The sequence below is a fragment of the Galleria mellonella genome, unplaced genomic scaffold (genome assembly GCF_026898425.1).
Source record: "Galleria mellonella isolate WM207_F2 unplaced genomic scaffold, CSIRO_AGI_GalMel_v1 utg1432, whole genome shotgun sequence".
In the NCBI taxonomy this organism is placed as follows: domain Eukaryota; kingdom Metazoa; phylum Arthropoda; class Insecta; order Lepidoptera; family Pyralidae; genus Galleria; species Galleria mellonella.
In genome coordinates, this window is record NW_026441998.1 from 681,633 (window position 1) to 693,705 (window position 12,073).

Below are 12,073 nucleotides of genomic sequence, written 5' to 3' on the forward strand. Positions count from 1 at the left end.
TGTCGTGGTATTTTAATACTGGATATAATGACAAGTAGTTCTATTTTCTGGAGGGATGGCACGACATTATATATAGATTTGAACTTGCCACGACTCCTCTCCTCCTAAAGGTAGAATTTCATGACTTTTGACTATTCATAAAATCGATAAATTGAATTATAAAACTTACTTACACGCATTAAAATTTTATATATAGTACCAACATACATTGTTGAACAAGACGAAAGTGACCGACAACCAACGAACGTGATGTTTGATATTCGAACCTATATCGAAGGCGAGTATTTCAATTCATATGAGTTGGAACCGTATTTTCTTCTGAATTCAGAAAAAAAAAAACACTACGTATACCTAATTAGGTATACGTAGAAAAACACTACGTATACCTAATTAGGTATACGTAGTGTTTTTTTTTCATGCAACTTGAATGGCAAACAAGCTGACGGCCCACCTGATGGAAAGTGGTAACCGTCGCCTATAGACATGAGCAGTAGCATGGACATAACAGAGTATACTGTTTCGCCCATGATACCCCCCATGCGTTGCCATTCCTGAGGACTCAGGTGTTATTCCTCTGTACCCAGTAAATTCACGCCACGTGTTTTTAATGATAGCTATACTCTATGTTTTTAGTTAATATATAACGTATCTGTGTACCATATTTAATTCAAATCCTTTCAATTGATTGGACGTGAAAGAATAATAAGTATTTATAAATTTTAATAAATTTTCGTGTTTATATATTATAGTAGGATGATAATGGAATAGTAGTCTCGTTTTAGCTGTTGATTAACGCTGGTGGGGTACCAGGTAATGAAGATAGGTGAGGATAATCACTTGAAACACCGTGACTAATTTATCAGCGATTACCCATGATAGTTTCCAGAGCGAATCGTGTGGAGGTCGATCTAATAGCGTGTTACTAACAATGGCAACTCTAGTCGTTAGTTTGTCAGAAAATTATATATATATTATTTACCTAATCTTATTTAGATTAGATATACCTAAATTAAATTTATATTTTTTTATCTCATTTTTTCCACAGTGCATCTAATAATTAACATCACTTTACAGCTTATTTAAAACTCGTTACTACCTTTATTTTAAAGAAATTGAAAAATAAATGTGCAAACACCTAGAAGTATCAACACAATAAAACAAGTGAATATTCATAGTGTAGTTCAACGATGTATATATGCTATCTAAAATGTTTATATCTAAAGGCATAATATGTTAAAAGAACTTACTATTTCATAAAAGAAAATTGAAGATTTTATATAAACGGTTTTTGTTCGAAGTGACGTGGGCTTACGCGTATGTACTTATCTGTTGTTTTTTTCTATGAAAATAATTTGAATTTAATTCCAAAATCTTTTTTTTTTTAATTTCTATATGCAATTTTCGTTTTGGCGCGAAATAACTGTTCATTTGACAAAATGACTTTGATACTGTACTTCTTTTATACGAGTAAATTTAAAAAAAATACAGGTTATGGACGAAACTAAGGGGCGAAGTTAATTTGATTATGTTTTATAATGTTAAGGTTTAAAGTTTTATCTATCATCTAGAAATGATCAATTTCATTGACTTTTTTACTTTTAGTGCCGCAAACAACAGTAGCTATTATTTATCTAAGACTAGGAAATCATAACAAATGCGTATGATGTCTACTTATGATGACAATTGCAGTGCAACAAACAATGTTGATACATTATTTATTTTTACACATATAGATAAACTTTATTAGTATTTAAGTACCCTTTTGGCGTAATAATGTATTATCTTTTACTTCATATACCTACCCATTAGTTTAGATATAAATTGATTGCTTGAAACAAAAAGTAGCTTATCTGTATCAATACTCCATCTCGAATGCCTACTATATTATCACTCCATAAAAAATACTTTTTATGGATAAAATAACTTAAGACTACATTTGTTTATTTAAATATATACATTTATATATTTAAATAAACAAATTTACCTTCATGCTTTACCTGCACCTTTGTCTACGTGAGTGGGACATCTTGATTGACTGGGATAGTATAGGTAGTATTATATTATCTGTGACCGGGATAAAATAGTAGTTCATGGCCTGTCCTTTGCACATAGTACGTATTATATATACCTAATTTCATGACAATTGTTTAAAACCTCAAGGCACCAAGAGGTATTAGACAAACAATCCCTCATTTTCACATTAATAATATTAGTAAAGAAAGGATTCTAGGAAATCAGAAGGCTTTTTTAGTTTAATTGTTTAAATGCAAAGAGCATATTTTATAAGTTTCTGCTGTACAAGCAACAAGCAATTTGTTCCAAATCAACAGTTTAGAAATTACAGAGACGGCGACACTTTGAATTTGTTTGTTATGTATGCAAATATCTTGTTACTGAAGCGTAAACGTCGTGTGCACTCGAGGTGACAGGGAAGTATGTTCGGTAACTTGTTGGAGTTAGTGGTATTTTTCCTTTATAGGAAAATCATAATTTTAATAGATCAGCATTGCAATATAACTTTACTCCTGATAATAGGTATCTATTATAAATGTGAATTTGTTTGTTGTTACGGCGATATTACGACTTTGTCAACTATCGTGTAATTTGACATACTTAGACATACTTTGACATACTTAGACATACTTATAAGAAAGTATATAGGATATTATCCCGATCAATCAATAAAGATTGAAAAAAAAGATGACAAAGTGGCGGCAAGACTGACCTTATCTTATGTGGCACTCCTGGACAAAATTTTAAAGATGCTTCAATGGCGATAATGGACATTAGGTGGATTGCAGAGTTAGGATTCCTGTCTACCAGCATTGGATATGTCGATTTATATGATATGATACTTTATTAATGCTTTTGGTGTTCTTTGGACCTTAGCACTCCTGAGCGCCACACTTACACAATCATAATTTCCAAAATTATCAGCAAAAGGCTCAGCTGACTTTTTTTAACGAATGAAAAAGGAATGGTGTACTCGTCTATGTCATTGGTAGGTATAATAAAATTGCACCAGTAGATAATGAAACGATAGGGTTCATCCCTATCGTTTCATTATCCAGTTAGATGTCAGGTCAGTTAGAGCATTGTGGAAAATTTACTAACAAATTAACCACGATAATAAACAGGGTTGGGGAGAGGAGGGGTGAAAGGCAACCTGATGAGGTATATTGTTTGCAATGAAGACCGACATCTTTATTACTAATAACCCCTATTCCTAACTTAGCAGTTTTCAATACAAATTATCTACGTAAACGCTAACGCTGTGGTAACATGTTTGTATGTATTCGTAAGAGTTCAGAGACAACTCACATTACAAATAACCACGATAATTCAGAGAAGACTGCGTGGAAGGCGACCTAACATATTGTTTACAATGGAATACTCCTCCGTAGCTTTGCCGTTTTTAATAAAAATTATCAACGTAAACGATAACGCAGTCGTAACGTAAAGATAGATATGTACAAGTACGAATATAACTCGCACTACCAACTCTGAAGGGACAACCTTAGAACATCCAAATTTAATTTTAAAACGTTCATTTCCTAATTGGTTTAATATCAGAATATTTATGTCTACATTTTGCCAGTTTTTATCCTATTATGAAATTGAATTCTTATTGCAGTTGATAATGTATATACTTTATGTCATTTTCATGTTAATTATATTATGAAATTTGTGTTTTATTTTCAGCAAGAGCAAATTCTTGAATTATTAGGTATGTACTACAAGGTTGAATATAATTTTCTTTCGATAAACATTTTCGTCTTCAATAAAGGTTAATGACGTAGCGATAATAATGTGTCAATTAGGTCATTACCATGTAGGTAATTACGTATTTTATTATCAATCTGCCTTACCATGAAATTTGAACCACATCTGTTTACATATATATATCGTTGTTTTGACGTGAATTCAATAAATGTAATGTGTTGGTACTTTTCTAGAGCTTGTTGCAACAAAACTGAGATCAATACGGACATAACAACAATCGAATTAAATTTTTCATAATAAACATAAAAAAATGCAGGGAAATTGAGAAGTACAGGTAAAAAATTAGAAAACTAAGTAATAGAAACACTACCCCAAAGATTAATCTAACGTCTACAAAAATATAACTCCAACCTCCTCACTTCTAGGAGGATGGGGACCATCAACCAAATTGGTAGCAATATAGGGTATATTACTACCAAGTCTGGCCGACCCTCCTGTTGATTCTCCTTGGAAACCATCTTTAATAATTCGTTGTGAATTCATGACGAAGAGCCAACTAGCGTGATTTCACTGGTGCCCTGTCAGCATAAATCGATAGCACCAGCGGGATTACCATACTATTATCATCTATAGAAAACCTCCTCGCTCCTCTCAGCTCGCGATCGAACCTAACTTGAAAACTATCTATGAAACTAAATCGTGAAATGTTTCTAAACGCAAAAATCAAAAACGATTGGACCATTTCATTGAAGTTCGAGGAAGGTTCTTACGATGATATTAATTGGAGAAACTGTCTGAAAAAAAATGTAAATATAGAATATATAAAGTAGTAAATAATAATAATTAAAATCGGCAACGCGCGAGACGTCCCTGGTGTTACATCCATAAGCTACAGTAACCCCGTTTACCATCAGCCGGCCGTATGTCTTTTTACTTCTATAATAGTATAAAAAAACATCGAAACTACTTGGAGTAAATTTTGAGAATATTAATAATATAATTCATAATTAAAGATCGTGCCCACAAAAAAACCGACTTTAATTGTGACAAAACCAGTTATTTTGATCTAAAAACTAAACTACTAAACCGATTCTGATATTTTTTTAAGAAACCAATCTTTAAGTATATACTTTCAGATAAAAAGAAATTTTTCAAATCGGTTTATAACTGACGGAGTTATGAGGTAACAAACATAAAAAATACAATCAAATTAAGGACCTACTTCTTTTAGAACTCGGTTGAAAATTACTCGACATTAGCAAAATATAAAAGACAAGATGAAAATAAAATAGATTAATGTAAAAAATCATATATACCCCATCAATAATAGTCCGAGGCAAGGCCATATTCACCTAGTTTCAAATATGGTTTCAATCATAAATATCTATGGTCTCAATAGATAGGAACACTAAAATTCTAGACTGAGGAACTGGGTAATCAATGCGTCCATGTCGATGAGTACATCGCTGTAGACTAAGAATAGACGATTAACTTATGATATATTTTTTTCTGCAACTTAGAATGGCAAACAAGCTGACGGCCCAACTGATGGAAAGTGGTAACCGTCGCCTATAGACATAAACAGTACCATGAACATAACAGAGTATACTATTTCGCCCATGATAATCCCCTCCATGCGTTGTCATTAATGAGGACTTAGATGTTATTCCTCTGTACCCTATAAATTTAATGCTAAACCTACCCTTCAAACCGAAACACAGCTATGTAAACACAACTGCTTCCCAGTAGAAACACGAATGGGACAGAGGTGCCCAAGCAAACGAGTTTTGTACAAAATCTGACGCTGGTAAATATAAATAAAAATATTCTTTATTATTTATATTATTAATCAACATGTTTATAGTTCCCCCATTAATATACCCAACCTCTAAGATTTCTGACGTAGTTTATCATATAATGGCTATATATGGCTTCAGATGCACGAATAATTCAAAAATGAATTAAAAAAATTTAAAGACTTGAATTAGGGTTCAATCCATACTAATATTAAAATATAACCATAATAAGGTTTCATCACATTTCACTAACACTTCAATTATTACCATAAATTACTTAATTTTATTTCTACAGTCAAGGATTTCCATTTGTTCCAAAAATTAGACGGCACGACAGTAAAACGATACGATATCTTCAAGATGTTGAATATATTGGAGATATAGAAATGAAACAGCTCGTAATCGTGTACTGTTACTTCACAATGTCATTGTCACTGTACATTAAAAACTTAAAAATTGAAAGATCAATTTTCAATATTCCAGCTAACAATAGAGACTAAGAATAGAATAAAATGCATTCAGGTGTCTAAGATCAATGGAGTGTATCTAATTCTTTAATGCAAGCTCATATCTGCCTATATCTAAGTATATTACATTACTAGGATTTGCTCCGGCTTCGGTTGTACACCAGAGGGAGACTTTATACAAAAGTCATTTGCTTAGGCACCTTTATCCCATTCGTGTTTCTACCGTGAAGCAGTTGTGTTTTCATGGCTATGTTTGGTATGGCAGAGGAATAACTGATACTCGTATTTTAAAAGTAGTATGGGTTTTTTAAAAATTATCTAATTTTACGACATATATTAAACTATTAATTCAGTCCTCGAAATTGAATTACTTTTAATCAATAAGTTTTTAAATTCGCTAGAATTTATATGTCATCAAGTTATATTTTATAAATATTCTGCTAATATATTATGTATTATATATTTACTCTCTAATGGTATTATTTTGTTTTATTTCAAGTCAATTTACATATGAGAAGGATAAATTTTGAGATGTCTTTTTAATAGGTAAATAAGTGCTGTAATCGCCGTTAGTCGCTATTGTTAACGATACCATCGTCTCCTTCAATATATGGGGGGTAACTTACTTTTTAGGGTAATAATGGAATAATAATTTCCCCTGTACTAGTGGTTTACGCTGGCAGCACATCAATGAAGAATAATAGGGGAGAACAGTACCTAGTGGGGGGGGGGGATTATTAGTATTGGGATCTAACAGCCCCATTGATAATAATATCAGGTCGACCTTCTCGCGGTTTCGTCTCGTAGTTAATTCTTGTGGAAATCGTCACGATGGGCTAACTAATCTACTTTCAACCTCACATTTAACCATCTATAGTGCCTCATCAGCATATACCGAAAGCGCAGGCGGGGTTACCATTCCATTCTCACTACATTTTACCATTTCATCACTGCGCGAACTCGACGCATTTTTTTTCTTCATGTCACCTTCATTGGTATGTTCTATGGGTTTAGATTTATATACATACCAATCCAAATTGAACCACACCCATTTTATTCTTTTCAAAAAATTTCTCTAATATATAATATATAATAATATTATTATTTCTCCAAAATTCCCCCGAAAGAGAAAATTTTCTACACATAATTTAAGATTTTGGTCCACAAAAAACACCGAATTTCAATCATGGCTAAACCAGTTATTTAAATTTAAAATCTAAACTAAAACACATTTTAATAAAATTTCTATGAACTGATCTGAAAATATGAAAAAATCTAAATCGGTTTATAAATGACGGTGTTATAAGGTAACCTCCTCCTTTTTTGAAGCCGGTTGAAAATTGTGAGAAAGAAGTAACCGCCCTGGCAACGTTGTTGTACTTAATCTACACATTTGTATCTATTGCGTATGTTATTTAATTGTTGTATAATTCAAAATGAAAGAAGGCTCATTAGCATTTATTCATTTTTGCTCGGCAGTTATATACCTACCATAGATTACTTAGAGAATACCTATTACCCATTAATCTACTAAAATTACTCATACTTGTAGATTCAAAGTTAGAAAAGTCATAAAATAAAAAAAAGTTGTTCCAGTTTTACGATATTGGCACAGTCATAACAAACGCCGCAAACCGCACTAAATAAATTCCATAAACTTAGAATCATTTAAATTTAAAACTTTATGATAATAATGAAGCATGTTTAAGAAAATATTTTTAAGTGACATTTTTAAGGTTCTTTAAAGGTTTTTTTATATGTTCTTCGTTAATTCCCACTAGAATAAAATATTTTCTTTTATTCAATAGGGTATTTATTTCAAGATGTTTTTTCAATTGTTGTTGTTGATATAAGTAGCTTATTTTGTAGAGAAAAATCTTAAATAATTTTTAAAATAGTGTATAGCCAATGACATTTGTATAGTGTAGGTCGTTAAGGGGCCGCGTGGCGTGAACACGACAGATGTTTTTATGAGTTTAAACACGTGATAATGGTATCTGTTTGCGTGATTTATTGTATCCGTAACATCTAAACCATGGTTTTATGTTTAGAAAACTTAAACTATATAACTAAATAAACTTAACTATTACAAAAAGAGAGGAATTTATTCGATTTATCTTTACTATTTCCTTAATTTTTATGTAGGGTACATTGATAAATTTGTGTAACTTATATACCTACTTGTACATATAATAAAACAAGTTGAAGCAAAATAGATATTACGCTATTATATCTATAGTTGTGATAAGCCAGAAGTCCAAAACTTAGTATGCTCTATGTATGAGGCTGATTCTTTTTTAATTAAAAAGGTGATGAACACTTTCATATTATCTTTGCTAATATTTAAGTTAGTTTTATAGTATTATAGACGTAACGTATACGTAAAGTAGTACGTATGTATCTAATTTTTATTCTTATTATATAACGTGACACAATACCGAAATCTAATATATGTAGGTAACATTTAAATATTTTGTCCTCTTTTTACTGATTTAAATAAAGAAGCAGAGACACTAAAATGAGTATTATGACTGTAATGAAAAGGAGTCAAGTTTTAGTCAATAATAATATAGATTTATTTATTTATATGCTTTTGTACATTTACTTATAATCTAGATATCAGGTTTTAACAAAAATGTACACAGGTGGACTAATCCCTTAAAGGGATTTCTTCCTGTCAACTATGAGAACCCGAAAAGAGAAAGTGTATAATATATGTTATATGGTGCAAAAATAAAACGATAAATAATAAATTATTTGTAGCCATATATACCTAAGGTTATAGATAAATAAAATTGTATACACATACACATAGATACATTTATAAATATAACTAAATATATATAAACATAAAATAATATAATATCATACACATAAGTAATTCATCTGTCAATTGTATTGTTAAAAATTTTTTTTAGCTTTGAAGGCACGAACTGTCTACTTCATTCTGGTATCATTTGGAAGGGAATTCCAAAGTCTAGCGACTTGCACTGTAAATGACTTGGTGTGAATAGGTAATTCCGATGTATGGTGTTTAGACAACGCATACTGCAATCGGGGATTCGGAAGGAAAATCTCTCTGGAAGGTAATCTGGGACTAAAAGGTCAAACAAAATCTTGTACAGCAAGGAAAGGATGTGTAATATACACATCCTTTGCTGTACCGCGTCGGTATTTTATTAGGAGTTAGCTGAATTGTTTGCGGTAACTGGAGACATAACCGTATTTATGCAAACTAAAAACATATCTGATGCGTTGATTTTGCAGTCGTTCTAGTTTGTTCAGCGACTCTTTGAGAAGTAGCAGAAATTGTGCCAGCGACACTTTTGTGTATGTATGAGAAAGGAAGTATTGAAGTCTGAGCATTACATGAAGAGAAGCGAATATTTTACGACTTTCCTCGTTGATTTGAGGTACCCATGAGAGACTTTGCTCTATATCTATTAATGCCCAATTTTTCACAGTAGAGAGGTACGGATTAGTTACACCATTAAAAGTAATGTGAGGCAAAGTTATAGTCGAGATTTTAAAAATAATATTAGGACTACGGAGTATAATCGCTGAGACTTGGCGGCGTTTACTTTTAGCCCGAAATTTTTAACCTATTGTGCAATTGAATGGATTTTTTTTTAATGAACCCAAAATGAAGACAATTTGGATTCTTTTTTTGTAATTCAAACAACAAATTAGGAATCACAATACCTACTATATCTTGTTTGTAAATACTTGTAAAAGATAAATATCTCTATTTAAATAAATACATCTAAATATAAATACCCATTTATAGTAATTCGTTCGTCTTTTCATACTTTGATCAATTATTCTCCAATGCAGTTTTGTCCAATTAATACTGTCACATGAATAGAGGAACTAGCTTGATTGATAACATTATTAATTAACGAGAATAGAGCATGAATGTACGATCTATCGTAATAATGTAATTTAATTGCTGAGATTAGGACAGATTGATGCGCTCGTGCGCGAGATCACGGTGCCACTTCGTCTCGCCGTGACCACCGCCAACGCCGCATAATGTCAGTTCACTATTATTGCAACTTGCTCTATCCTTTCTACATTACCCGTTTACTATGACGTACTTCAAACTATTTATAAGCAAGCCGCGGTGGACTCTTAACTTTTGCGCGTATCACATTAAACGTCTGTCCAGATGGTTGCTTTAGGGCCTGGAGCGATGCCAACTGCCACGCTAATCTCCGCAGTCCTTCAAAAGCGCACCCAAACAAATCCTAATTTTACAACATCACAAAAAAGTGAACATTACGACGCTCGGTCTGCTCTGACAAACAACAATAGGACAGTAAAACGAATGATTTATTACTGTCTGTCTGAAAGTCTACTGTAGTATTATGAGTCATCAGAACACACGGCACGAGCCAACCTAGTGCCTTTAAGAGTTATTCCTGGCGAAATTATAAAAATAACAAATTCTTACATAATTTTACTTAATAGAATACATTGCTAATAATACGGCTACTAATTCGGATTAGATACTAATGATTTCTTACCCTCGATAACAACGACCCACAAGCTAAATAGTGCAAAGACCTAAGCCTAAATAAAATATGACGACACAGAAATAGCACGAATAGAAGGAGAGCTGATTCCAACGTAATGGATTAAGGCGGAGGAAAGAGAAGGAGAAAAATTAATAACATTACAGATGATATTTTCAATAGGATTTAGAATGAAAATTGGTTTTCTGTTAATAAATACTCCTAAAAAAATCACGGTTTATAGGAAAATAAAGTACGCTTATTTTGCTATCATATATATCTCAGACATGTCTATAATTTCTTTGTTCATTTCTCTATGATTAATTTCTTATTTATGTATTTATTTGAAAATGCTAATGCTATATACGTTCAGGAATATAATGATATAAAATATAGATTTTGAAAATAAGTTTGTTTGTTATATCTTGGCGTCTTGACTATGCAATTAATCGTCAAAAATTTTGATATACCTATCTATTTCCTTTCATTTATTTATTTTGTGATACATAGGTAACAATGGATGGTTGATATGATCAACCTCATCTATCTAGGTATACAAATTCGCAATTATATAAGAAATATATATATAAGAAAATTAATAATGTCACATTTGCAGTAAAAAATATCATAATATTAAGGAAATTTACACATATTCTTTGAGATGATGAAGGATATTTATCCCGATCAATTAATATATCTCGGTCACGTTACCTACAAGCTAGTTATAGTTTAATATAATTGATAAAACATGTCTGGAAATAAGGTTTAGGAGATTAGGAATCTCACAGATGTTTCCTATGGTATAGATACCCCTTTTTTTTTTTTTTTTTTTTTTTTTTTTTTACAACACAGGGGGCAAACGAGCATGCGGCTCACCTGATGGTAAGTGACTACCGCCGCCCATGATCACCCACAACACCAGCGGCATTGCAGGTGTGCTGCCGGCCTTTTAAAAAGGAATATACTCTTTTCTTGAAGGTTATGTTGTCGTATCGGTTCGGAAATACTGCTGCTGGAAGTTGATTCCAAAGAATGGTTGTGCGTGGAAGAAAGTGCCTTGAAAAACGCACGGTGGAAGACCGCCACTCGTCCAGATGATTGGGATGAAACTTTAGTTTGTGGCGGGTTGTACGGTGGTGAAAATCAGCAGCAGGTATCAATCCTAACAATTCCTCAGAACACTCCCCATGATAAATTCGGTAGAAGATGCACAGAGATGCAACATCTCTGCGCAGTTTCAGTGGGTCGAGTCGGACAGTAAGGCGTTGACTATCGATAATTCGAGCCGCCCGACTTTGAATGCGGTCTAACGGAAGGAGTTGGTACTGTGGCGCTCCTGCCCACAGGTGAGAACAGTATTCCATATGCGGCCTGACTTGGGCTTTATATAATTTCAGGCGGTGTTCTGGCATGAAATATCGTCTCACCCTATTGAGTACTCCTAACTTTTTGGAAGCTATCTTAGCCTTCTCCTCCAGATGACCGCAAAACTGGACGTCGCAAGATATATCAACGCCCAGAATTCCTAGACTCGACTTTTTATCAAGGGAAGTGCCCTGAAAGTGAGGAGATA